The sequence below is a fragment of the Oncorhynchus mykiss genome, chromosome 22 (assembly GCF_057628025.1).
Source record: "Oncorhynchus mykiss isolate SJ-2025 chromosome 22, ASM5762802v1, whole genome shotgun sequence".
Taxonomy (NCBI): domain Eukaryota; kingdom Metazoa; phylum Chordata; class Actinopteri; order Salmoniformes; family Salmonidae; genus Oncorhynchus; species Oncorhynchus mykiss.
The window spans coordinates 3,742,878-3,756,362 of record NC_143043.1 but is presented as its reverse complement, the minus strand read 5'-3'; the positions used below and the strand labels follow the sequence as shown (position 1 = coordinate 3,756,362).

The 13,485-nt window shown below is 39.7% G+C and overlaps 1 protein-coding gene across 1 annotated transcript in view; it reads left to right on the top strand.

Annotated features, from left to right (window-relative positions):
* The first annotated feature begins 5,732 nt into the window (after positions 1-5,732).
* Positions 5,733-13,485, top strand: part of klf5b (KLF transcription factor 5b) — a 56,574-nt gene continuing 48,821 nt past the window's right edge. Inside the window, exon 1 of the mRNA XM_090215163.1 lies at positions 5,733-5,873. The gene's annotated coding sequence lies outside the window, so the exon portion shown is untranslated. The remainder of the gene's footprint in view (positions 5,874-13,485) is intronic.

The window sequence follows — 13,485 nt, the reverse complement described above, 5'->3', positions numbered from 1 at the left end:
CTGCTCCCTGCACAGGGTTGTTCAAAACTTCTGAGGAATCATTGGGTGTAGTGAGTAATAGTTGTTGCCATTTGTGCATCTTTTGGTCCAGCTTTTGGTTCAGTATATTTGAGATGAGGGTCTAGGAGGATCTGAGCTGGTATTTGAATCCAAACTGTTAGCTTGTTGATTGGAAAAGTAATCAAATAAGTTAACTTATTTAATGTTGTTGAAAAAAGAATAATCTAGATTTCTGTTTTCAATACTTGTTTAACTATAAAAAAACACAAAATAGATCAAAACAATGCACATAAAAACACTTAAAATAAATAATGATGGACTCGTTTACAAAAGTAACCTACCAAGGCTGCCACTAGGCGCAATGGTAACCAATATTAAACACTTACAACAAATTGATGTGTTACCCCTATAGGCAAAAACAACCGTGCCAGGGTTGTTGGTTTGATTCCTGCATGGGCCATATATACTGAATAATATGCCAATGTGGACAGTTCTGTCGCTTTGGACAAAAGCTAAATGACCCTATTACCATAAATGATCACAACCTTCCTCGAACAACTACAATCTCGCAACAACCACTAAGAGAACTACGATGGGAAATATGATGCCACACAGGCTAACAGTAAGTTACATTGGCAGTGTTTAACTTCCCCTGTATGTTTCCATTAGCTTTAGTAAACAAATTCCCTTCATAAACCAGAGCATCTGCTCCATTAAAGATGATTTAGGTTCTGTCTTCCAGCACCACCCACTGGTGAGAAACCTTCAGAGAAATAATTGGGTTTCACAAGCACGGGACAATCTACAGTAAAGTATACACTCTGCACTGTACATGTTCTGTATTATATGGTCGCCCTAGACACGTCTGTCTGTAAAATGACTACAAAAAGTTTATTTTACAGCCTGCTACTTACCAGGTAGTTACTTAAAGATTATTTTGTTATTTTCTTGAAGATAACCGGGGCGGTAGGTAGCCTAGTGGTTAGAGAGTTGGGCCAGTAACCGTACGGTTGCTAGATTGAATCCCTGAGCTGATAAGGTTCAAATCTGTCGTTCTGCCGCTGAACAAGGCAACCCACTGTTCCCAGGCTTTCCTTGTAAATAAGAATTTGTTCTTAACTGAGTTGCCCAGTTAAATAAAGGTTCAAATTTTTTTTTAAAGATCCATTGGCATTTAGTACCAGGTAGTTACCAATTTTGTTGAATTATTTAAGGAAAATTCCGGAAAGTGTCCATTGGTACCACATAGTTTTTAAAGTAATACCATGTAAATACCAGCATTGTTGTTCACCTAATCTGGTTTTATTTTGTAAATGTACATCCATGCTGAATTTACAAGAAGAAAAGTAAGAGGTTGTAGAAATACTATACGAATCCGCAAATAAAATACATTTTAGTCTCTGTTAACCTTCTCCCTTTTAATTCCTCTAATCAAATTATTCTATTAAAAAAAGGGGAAAATAACAGTTGGTGGTGTTACGAGGACACTCGTGATGTGTACACAAACAAAGATATGCTTTAGATTTCCAGATAATATTACCTAATACAAAAATCTACAATCTTCATGTCTGAGGCTGTGAAGTGGAATCAGGCTAAACAAAGGGGGCACCTTCGCGATGAAAGTGCTCAGCATCCTTGCAAAGCTGGGCCTGCCAATCACCGGGGTCCTCCGAAGGCATATGTGGCCACATGTTCCACACTCCTCGTAAAGTAACCTGGGGAAATTTAACAAGCTTCCATTGGCACCCACACAACAAAGGGATCTATAAAGAAGCCAAATGTTCTCAGGGACACTTTACTCTTCACTAGTTCCCAATCAACCAGCAGACAAGCTTTAATTTCCTTTCCCTTGTAACCCAACCAACAATGGGTTGTAAATAAAACTCACTTCAAGTTTATATTGTATAAATGTTATCATGATATAAAGAGTTTTTCTTTTACTTCATTTCCCTTGTAACCCAACCAACAATGGGTTGTAAATTAAACTCACTTCAAGTTTATGTTGTATAAATGTTACCATGATATAAAGAGTTTTTTGCTTAAATATATTGAAATTAAAATAAATAAATGAAGATGGATGGATGGCTTCATCTGGTCAATAATTTCACAGGATTGATTTAGCATGATATGAAAATCTTGTGCTAGTTTACATTTTTTTACAGTATACTTTTAAGAATTATGGCTAAGAAGGTGTTTTCGAAACAAACATGAACACACTTCTTTTCCTTAATCACTATTGCTCTGATTCAAAAACACTTGTACTTTTTAACTGTGTGTAAACAATTATAAACACTTTAGAATTAAAGAGACTGGAGGTTTGCGGAAAGGTATAAATTATAACTTTATTTATGCAGATTCCTCTCACATTTGCATAAAAAGTAATTCCACAGATGGGTTTCTGGGAGTAACGACTGTGCCAGACTACTATATAACATATGTTTAATCACAACAGAGCTCGTCTCTACTAGTAGCAGAAGGAACACATTGTCTTAAATGAAAGGAGATGTCCATCTCAAAGAAAGTGCATGTCTGGCATCTGCCTGTCCGGGAATAGGTGGAAAGGTTGTGAGAGACAGAAAAATACCTCTTTTGTCAAAGTTAACATTTGGTCTCGCTGTGGTATTTCTGAGCACATTGCTGTTCTGAAAAATCCAAAGCAAAATGATTCTCTTATCGTGATGGCAGAACAATCCACTTACTATGTCTTAGAAGAAAAATTACTTTGTCAACCCAACGGCGTGTCTGAGTGTGTGCCAACTGTTTAAGAATGTTCTCCTGATTAGCTATTTTTAATTTGGATGCCTGTGAGCGCACACACATACACTCCAAAGCAGTGTGGCTGCAAGGTCACTCCGAGTATTGATAAATCACCCAGCTGTGATTCCCATCTGACAGCTCAAACTAACATCAAGGTGGATGGGGGAGAACAAAAGACCATCAAGCAGACCTTTTCCTGACAATTTTATTCAATCACGGCCAGATTGCTTGCGACAGCAGCGGCAGCTGTTTCGTCTTCATCTTTCCGATTTGATAAAGCATGTCAAGTCATATTTCTGTAAGTACTTCACCTCACCCCATGCTGCGCCGATTCGCTGTGAATCGGGCATATGCACATTCCACATGAGAGGATTGTCAAATGGGGTCAGGGTGTAATGACACCCCTGTGAAGGTCGCATTGAGTAGGAGGTGGAAGGGGCGACAGAGCAACAAGCTGAAGGTCATAGATAAGAACAGCTAGCTAGAGATATCGAAGATAGAAAATTAAACAATTAAGGAAAAAAGAGGCGAAAGGCTTTGATTGTGTGATTGTGTTGTTTAGTAGAGAAGGATGGAGATGGAGAGAGAGAGACATTGTTTGTTTGTGTTCTCACCCCGGGCCCCCTCCCAAGATATGGGATTTCCATTTCGCTTCAACCTTTTAATGTCTGGATTTAGATTGCATATGCAGGAGCTGTTGTTTTCTTAAGACTGTGTGTGATTACCATTACAGCTGACTGGTGTGTTGGATGTTGGAGCCAAATAATGTCATGGTAATATCAAATACAGTTGCACAAATGGGAATGCAAGGGACAATGCAGTGATTTAAAAACAACCCTAGTTATGTTGCTATGAATAAAGTAAAAGTGTAACAGTGCTTCCCAAAGAAAGTAAAGAATGTTGCAAACAGAACAAAATACTAACCGTATATAATAATAAAGTAACACCACTTTTGTTTTAAAGAGCGCATCTGTGATTGGTCTATCTATTTGTACATGTTTAAAATAATGATATTGTAGCGATCCTCGTTATATGAGCCACGTTACAATTCCCATCAAGTAGGTTAAACCAATTGGCGTCAATTGAAATACATTCATTCGGCCCTAATCTATAGGTTTCACTTGACTGGGAATAGATATGCATCTGTTGGTCACAGATACATTTTTTAAAAGGTAGGGGTGTGGATCAGAAAGCCAGTCAATATCTGGTGTGACCACCATTTGTCGAATGCAGCATGTCACATCTCTTTCGCAGAGAGTTTATCAGGCTGTTGATTGTGGCCTGTGGAATGTTGTCCCGTTCCTCTTAAATGGCTGTGCGAAGTTTCTGGATATATTGGAATGAACTATAACACGCCGTCATACACATCGATCTAGAACTTCCCAAACATGCTCAGCAGGTGACATGTCTGGTGAGTATGCCAGCCATGGAAGAACTGGGACATTTTCAGCTTTCAGGAATTGTGTACAGATCCTTACAATATGGGGCTTTGCATTATCATGCTGAAACATGAGGTGATGGTGGCGGATGAATGGCCCGACAGTGGGCCACAGGATCTTGTCATGGTTTATCTGTGCATTCAAATTGCCATCGAAAAAATGCAATTGTGTTCGTTGTCTGTAGCTTACTCCTGCCCATGCCATAACCCCACTGCTATCATGGGGCACTCTGTTCACAATGTTGACATCAGACTTTACATTGCATTCGAAAAGCATTCAGACCCCTTAACATTTTCCACATTTTGTTAAATAAACAGAAAAGACCTAAGCACAGGAAAAATACTAAAGGAATGCTTGGTTCAATATTAACTTTAACAGGGAAGACCTATTGAGACATACTGTTGAAGTCGGAAGTTTACATAGGAGTTTTAATGATTCCATCCAAGTGTTTTTCAACCACTCAACAAATTTCTTGTTAACAAACTATAGTTTTGGTAAGTCGGTTAGGACATCTACTTTGTGCATGACACAAGTCATTTTTCCAACAATTGTTTACAGATGTACAGATTATTTCACTTTTAATTCTGTATCACAACACTGTATCACAATTCCAGTGGGTCACAAGTTTACATGCAGTAAGATGACTTTGCCTTTAAACAGCTTGGTAAATTCCAGAAAATTATGTCATGGTTTTAGAAGCTTCCGATAGGCTAATTGACATCATTTGAGTCAATTGGAGGTGTACTTGTGGATGTATTTCAGGGCCTACCTTCAAACTCAGTGCCTCTTTGCTTGACATCATGGGGAAATCAAAATAAATCAGTCAAGACCTCAGAAAAATAAATTGGAGACCTCCAGAAGTCTGGTTGATCCTTGGGAGCAATTTCCAAATGCCTGAAGGTACCACATTAATCTGTGCAAACAATAGTACGCAAGTTTATCTTTTTATGGCTGCAGGGAAAGTATTGAGTAGCTTGGATGAAAAGGTGCCCATTGTAAACGGCCAGCTCCTCAGTCTCAGTTGCTAATATATGAATATTATTATTAGTATTTGATAGAAAACACTTTGAAGTTTCTAAAACTGTTTGAATTATGTCTGAGTATAACAGAACTCACATTGCAGTCAAAAACCTGAGAAATTCCACTTCCTGTTTGTATTTTTTCTGGGGGTGGCAGATTTTCAACCAAGCTTTCATTGAAATTACAGCGAGATAGGGATGAGTTTTCACATCCTACGCCTTCCACTAGATGTCAACAGTCAATAGAACTTTGTCTGATGACTCTAATGTGAAGGGGGGTCGAATGAGACAGGAAATAGTCACCACTGCCACGAGTTAACCATGCTTTCACCATGTGCGTTCACAGGGAAGGACCTGCTTTCCACCGGTCATCTGAAGTCATTCTAATGCTCCGGTTGGAACGTTATTCAAGATATATGTAAACAACATTCTAAAGATTGATTCAGTACATCGTTTGACATGTTTCTACTGACTGTTACAGAACTTTTGGACATTTCGTCACGTTATAGTGGACGCGCTTTGTGACTTTGTAATTGTTTACCAAACGCGCTAACCAAAGTAGCTAATTGGACATAAATAACGGACATTTTCGAACAAATCAAGCATTTATTGTGGACCTGGGATTCCTAGGACTGCATTCTGATGAAGTTCATCAAAGGTAAGGAAACATTTATCATGTATTTTCGGTTTTCTGTTGACTACAACATGGCGGATAATTTGGCTACTGTTCTGCGCTCCGTCTCAGATTATTGCATGGGTTGCTTTTTCCGTTAACTTTTTTTGAAATCTGACACAGCGGTTGCATTAAGGAGAGTTATATCTATAATTCCATGTGTATAACTTGTATTATCATCTACATTTATGATGGGTATTTCTGTTGAAACGATGTGGCTATGCAAAATCACTTGAATCTAATTCCCCAATGTAAACTCAGATTTTCTGATATAAATATGAACTTTATCAAACAAAACATGCATGTATTGTGTAACATGAAGTCCTATGAGTGTCATCTGATGAATATAATTCAAGGTTAGTGATTCATTTGATCTCTACTTCTGCTTTTTGTGAATGCTATATTTCGCTGGAAAATGGCTGTGCTTATTGTGGTTTGGTGGAGACCTAACATAATCGTTTGTAGTACTTTTGCTGAAAAGCATATTTGAAATTGGACAGTGGTGGGATTAACAGCGAGAATAGCTTTAAAATGGTATGAGACACATGTATGTTTGAGGAATGTTAATTATGAGATTATAGATGCTTTGAAAATGGCGCCCTACACTTTGACTGGCTGTTGTCAAATAGCTCCCGTTAACGGGATTGCAGCCTTAAGAAGTTATAACCTGTTACGGCTGCGATCCCCGTACAGGCACCAACATCAGGGGACATTTCAGAGTGACAACTAAAAATAACATTAACATTAAACATTCTTGAAAATGCAAGTTTCTTACACCCTTCAAAAGATTAGAATCTTGGTAATCAAACTTTTTAATTTAAAATAGCTATTACAGAGAACAAATCCCATGCTTTTGTTTGAGAAGAGCAATCAAGAACAGAAACATTTTCCGCCATAACAGTTTTTACACATTCACATCTGAAGGTAAAATTATGACTTACATTCTGATATCTTGCCCTTATTTCTCTTTATGAGTGTCCCGTTGATCAAATGAAGTGCCGTTTTCTTTGATGAAATCAATTTTTATAGCCTAAATCGAAACATTTTGTAAACCGTTTGTGCCGTGAATTCCATCACTATCAATTTTTTTTCGGAGCATTCGGCATGATTCCCCCCTGTAAACAATCGTTTATCTAGTCATGGTGGGTTTCAGTGCATTCCTCTGGATGTTTGCAACACAGACAAACGTCATTGTTTTTTTTTGCGTGGAGTATTGAACGAAGTGAGCTGATTTGAAGACAACGATAAATGACTACCTTACGCACCAATAATTTTAGCGAAGCTTCATTGATTGACTATATTTCTGCCCAATGACCACTGATCTTCTTGAAATCTAGCTGGGTAGATAGCCAATGAGCTGAGGTAAACGCCAGTATGTAATGGTTTGGGGTTGGACCACAATTCCTTGGTTGTAATCGCACGTGCAGGGAACTCCATTTTCGCCTTGACGATCAGAGCAGTTGCTGTAAGGCTTTTTACGCGCAGCTGTATTTCGGAAAGTTGTAGTTTCAACGATTTCATTGAAGATATCCTGGCGAATTACATAATGTAAAGCGAAGTCAAACTCCAAAGTAAAAGTGAAAGTGAGACAGATCTTTTGTTTGAGGAATCTTTGAGTGTTATGATTCAAACGAACAGAGGAGCTGTTTCTGCGAGGACAGGACATACTTCTGGACGGGTAAGTGCTAATGCCGTTTTATGAAATATAATATAAGAAAAAATAATAATAATTTGGAATGAAATGTGTAGTTTGTTTGTGTGTTTTGGTTTGTTTGGGTGTGTGTGTGTGTGTGGGTGTGTGTGCATGTGTGTGTGTATACAGTGCCTTGCGAAAGTATTCGGCCCCCTTGAACTTTGCGCCCTTTTGCCACATTTCAGGCTTCAAACATAAAGCAATAAAACTGTATTTTTTGTGAAGAATCAACAACAAGTGGGACACAATCATGAAGTGGAACGACATTTATTGGATATTTCAAACTTTTTTAACAAATCAAAAACTGAAAAATTGGGCGTGCAAAATTATTATTATTACCCTTTACTTTCAGTGCAGCAAACTCTCTCCAGAAGTTCAGTGAGGATCTCTGAATGATCCAATGTTGACCTAAATGACTAATGATGATAAATACAATCCACCTGTGTGTAATCAAGTCTCCGTATAAATGCACCTGCACTGTGATAGTCTCAGAGGTCCGTTAAAAGCGCAGAGAGCATCATGAAGAACAAGGAACACACCAGGCAGGTCCGAGATACTGTTGTGAAGAAGTTTAAAGCCGGATTTGGATACAAAAATATTTCCCAAGCTTTAAACATCCCAAGGAGCACTGTGCAAGCGATAATATTGAAATGGAAGGAGTATCAGACCACTGCAAATCTACCAAGACCTGGCCGTCCCTCTAAACTTTCAGCTCATACAAGGAGAAGACTGATCAGAGATGCAGCCAAGAGGCCCATGATCACTCTGGATGAACTGCAGAGATCTACAGCTGAGGTGGGAGACTCTGTCCATAGGACAACAATCAGTTGTATATTGCACAAATCTGGCCTTTATGGAAGAGTGGCAAGAAGAAAGCCATTTCTTAAAGATATCCATAAAAAGTGTTGTTTCAAGTTTGCCACAAGCCACCTGTGAGACACACCAAACATGTGGAAGAAGGTGCTCTGGTCAGATGAAACCAAAATTGAACTTTTTGGCAACAATGCAAAACGTTATGTTTGGCGTAAAAGCAACACAGCTGAACACACCATCCCCCCTGTCAAACATGGTGGTGGCAGCATCATGGTTTGGGCCTGCTTTTCTTCAGCAGGGACAGGGAAGATGGTTAAAATTGATGGGAAGATGGATGGAGCCAAATACAGGACCATTCTGGAAGAAAACCTGATGGAGTCTGCAAAAGACCTGAGACTGGGACGGAGATTTGTCTTCCAACAAGACAATGATCCAAAACAAAAAGCAAAATCTACAATGGAATGGTTCAAAAATAAACATATCCAGGTGTTAGAATGGCCAAGTCAAAGTCCAGACCTGAATCCAATCGAGAATCGGTGGAAAGAACTGAAAACTGCTGTTCACAAATGCTCTCCATCCAACCTCACTGAGCTCGAGCTGTTTTGCAAGGAGGAATGGGAAAAAATGTCAGTCTCTCGATGTGCAAAACTGATAGAGACATACCCCAAGCGACTTACAGCTGTAATCGCAGCAAAAGGTGGCGCTACAAAGTATTAACATAAGGGGGCTGAATAATTTTCGTTCCACTTCATGATTGTGTCCCACTTGTTGTTGATTCTTCACAAAAAAATACAGTTTTAAATCTTTATGTTTGAAGCCTGAAATGTGGCAAAAGGTCGCAAAGTTCAAGGGGGCCGAATACTTTCGCAAGGCACTGTATATATATATACAACAAAAGCCGGAGTTGAATGGAACAGCACTTCACCTTAGTAGAATGGAACACCTTAGTGACTGTGCCCTCTGCTCTATACAATCAATACATATCTGTTTATTTTGTGTGATGATAAATGGCTCATACAATACAAATATTTTTTTTATGTTTTCTTTCACAGTGATAGCAACTCCGACTGGGAGGCCCCGGTGCCAAGCTGCCCGCTCTACCTGTGCCCCCAGTGGTGTTCATATGCCACAGTTCATTACTGCAGGCATGACTGTGCCTCAGAGCCAAAAGGGCACAGCATGGAGGCGTCGTTGTGTTCTGTGTTGCATGAAATGCACCACTTGTTCAGTTTGCCTCTGCTTTACATCAGAAAGAGACTGCTATGGGCCATGGCACAGGCAGCAAAATATTATGACGAGGACTTCTAAGGGGTGTACTGTTTTTTTTATTTTATATTTATTTTCTCATTTTTTAAAAACTTTTTTTGTGTGTGTGTGTTAGAATTGCTGTTTGTTATGTTTAGCTGGACGCCGCTCTGCTCTGGTGGAAGTTTCGCCGACATGTAGGCTCTCCACAACCAACTGGCCAGTGCTAGGCAGGTTTCCATCGACAAAGGGTTCTCCCCCTTCCCTAGAGAATGGAGCTGATCTCGACCCAACCACCCAGCCATGGAGGTACGTCACTCGCCATGGAAGGCGAAGAAGGCATCCTCTGTCAACGGAGGTCTCCATGGAGATGTTGAGCCTGGAACTGACACAGACCAGAAACAGCTTTGCCGCCCTGGAACCAGAGTTTCCAGCTCCTTCGTCCTTGGTGGCTTCCCAATCAAGATCAGATCCGGAGGTACACGCGTCTTCGTCCTCGGCTCTGTCTCCCTCTCCGGTGGCTTCTACCTCGGGTTCAGATCCTCGGAGCTCCCAGCCTCAACAGACTGTGAGGCTGCACGAGAGACTGGCCCATTCAACATCACCAGCTGTTATCATAGGCAGCTCTATGGTGAGAAACATATCGGTACCCAAGGCAAAAACCCTGTGCTACCCAGGAGCACGAGTACAGGACATAACAAGGCTGCTTCAGACTGTTCTACCATAGGAGCATGAGTACAGGACATAAAAAGGCAGCGTCAGACTGTGCTACCCAGGAGCACGAGTACAGGACATAACAAGGCTGCTTCAGACTGTTCTACCATAGGAGCATGAGTACAGGACATAAAAAGGCAGCGTCAGACTGTGCTACCCAGGAGCACGAGTACAGGACATTACAAGGCTGCTTCCGAATGTTCTACCACAGATGCCGGGAGCTGATACTGTCGTAGTCCATGTGGGGTCAAACGACATCAGGAGGGCTAGCTCGGAACATTTGAAAATAGATTTTAAAGAACTGATTTTAGCATTAATCACCCTGTCATCTCAGATTTTGAAATTATGCTTTACAGCAAAAGCAAGACAAGCATTTGTTTGAGTTTATCGATAGCCTAGCATAGCATTATGTACAGCTAGCAGCAGACAACTTGGTCACGAAAATTAGAAAAACAATCAAATTAAATAGTTTACCTTTGATGAGCTTCGGATGTTTTCACTCACGAGACTCCCAGTTAGACACTAAATGTTAATTTTGTTCCATAAAGTTTATTTTTATAGCGGAAATACCTCCGTTTGTTCTTCATGTTTGGTTGAGAAATCCACCGGAAACTGCGGTCACGACAACACCGAAAAATATTCCAAATTAGATCCATAATATCGACAGAAACATGGCAAACGTTTTGTATAATCAATCCTTGAGGTGTTTTTCAAATATCTATTCGATAATATTTAACAGGAAGCCAGTGTAGAGAGGCTAGCACTGGAGTAATATGATCACATTTTTTGGTTCTAGTCAAGATTCTAGCAGCCATGTTTAGCACTAACTGAAGTTTATTTAGTGCTTTATCCGGTTAGCTGGAAAGTAGAACATTGCAGTAGTCTAACCTAGAAGTGACAAAAGCATGGATACATTTTTCTGCATCATTTTTGAACAGAAAGTCTCCGATTTTTGCAATTTTGTATAGATGGAATAAAGCTGTCCTTGAAACAGTCTTGATATGTTCGTCAAAAGAGAGATCAGGGTCCAGAGTAACGCTGAGGTCCTTCACAGTTTTATTTGAGACGACTGTAAAACCATGAAGATTAATTGTCAGATTCAACAGAAGATCTCTTTGTTTCTTGGGACCTAGAACAAGCATCTCTGTTTTGTCTGAGTTTAAAAGTAGAACATTTTCAGCCATCCACTTCCTTATGTCTGAAACACAGGCTTCCAGCGAGGGCTATTTTGGGCTTCACCATGTTTCATCAAAATGTACAGCTGTGTGTCATCCGCATAGCAGTGAAAGTTAACACTATGTTTCCAAATGACATCACCAAGAGGTAAAATATATAGTGAAAACAATAGTGGTCCTAAAACAGAGCCTTGAGGAACACCGAAATGTACAGTTGATTTGTCAGAGACAAAGTGATATCGTTCCGACAGATAAGATCTGAACCAGGCCAGAACTTGTCTGTGTAGACCAATTTGAGGTTCCAATCTCTCCATAAGAATGTGGTGATTGATGGTATCAAAAGCAGCACTAAGGTCTAGGAGCACAAGGACAGATGTAGAGCCTCGGTCTGACGCCATTAACTTCTTGGCGCACCCATCCCATTAGCGAGATCATTTGTCAACATCCGCTGAATTGCAGAGTAAATTAATTACTAAATTACTAAAATTACTAAATTACTTTAATTTTCATGAAATCACAAGTGCAATATAGCAAAACACAGTTTAGCTTGTTGTTAATCCACCTGGCATGTCAGATTTAAAAAAAGCTTTACAGCAAAAGCTTTCCAAGCGTTTATGTTAGGACATCTCTCTCAGCAGACAAAACATTACAAACAGCCAGCAGCAAAGTAGATTGGTCACGAAAGTCAGAAAAGCAATAAAATGAATCACTTACCTTTGATGATCTTCGGATGTTTGCACTCACGAGACTCCCAGTTACACAATAAATGTTCCTTTTGTCTGATAAAGATAATTTTTATATCCAAAAACCTCCATTTGGTTGGCACGTTTTGTTCAGAAATCCACAGGCTCTTGCAGGTCATGACGGGCAGACAAATTCCAAATATTATCTGTAAAGTTCGTAGAAACATGTCAAACATTTTTAATAATCAATTCTCAGGTTGTTTTTACAATAAATAAGCGATAATATTTCAACCGGATTGTAGCTTTTTCAATAGGAGAGGGAAAGAAAATGTCTGCTCCAAGCTGTTGCGCATGCAAAACTCTGCTGGCACCCAGCCATCCACTGACACGATGTGATCGTTCTCGCTCATTTTTCAGAATAAAAGCCTGAAACTATGTCTAAAGACTGTTCACACCATGTGGAAGCCATAAGTCTGGTTGATATCCCTTTAAATGGAGGGAAGGCATGCAATGGAACAGGGCGATTCGTTTCTCTTAGGCACTTCCTTGTTGGATTTTCCTCAGGTTTTCGCCTGCAATATCAGTTCTGTTATACTCACAGACAATATTTTGCCAGTTTTGGAAACTTTAGAGTGTTTTCTATCCTAATCTGATAATTATATGCATATTCTAGATTCTGGGCCTGAGAAATAGGCAGTTTCATTTGGGTATGTTTTTCATCCAAACTACTGCCCCCTACACTCAACAGGTTAAAAGGTAATTTACCACCTTCACAAGTGCAGTGTCAGTGCTATGATGGGGTCTAAAACCAGACCGAAGCAATTCATATACATTGTTTGTCTTCAGGAAGGCAGTGAGTTTCTGCGCAACAGCTTTTTTTTTTATCTTTGAGAGCAATGGGAGATTTGATTTAGGCCGATAGTTTTTTATATTTTCTGGGTCAAGGTTAGGCTTTTTCAAGAGAGGCTTTATTACTGCCACTTTTATTGAGTTTGGTACACATTCCGTAGATATGGAGCCATTTATTATGTTCAACATAGGAGAGCCAAGCGCAGGAAGCAGCTCTTTCAGTTGTTTAGTTGGAATAGGTTCCAGTATGCAGCTTGAAGGTTTAGAGGCCATGATTATTTTCATCATTGTGTCAAGAGATATAATACTAAAACACTTGAGTGTCTCTCTTGATCCTAGGTCATGGCAGAGTTGTGCAGACTCACAACTCTGAGCTTTGGAGGAATACGCAGATTTAAAGGAGTCCGTAATTTGCTATCTAATGA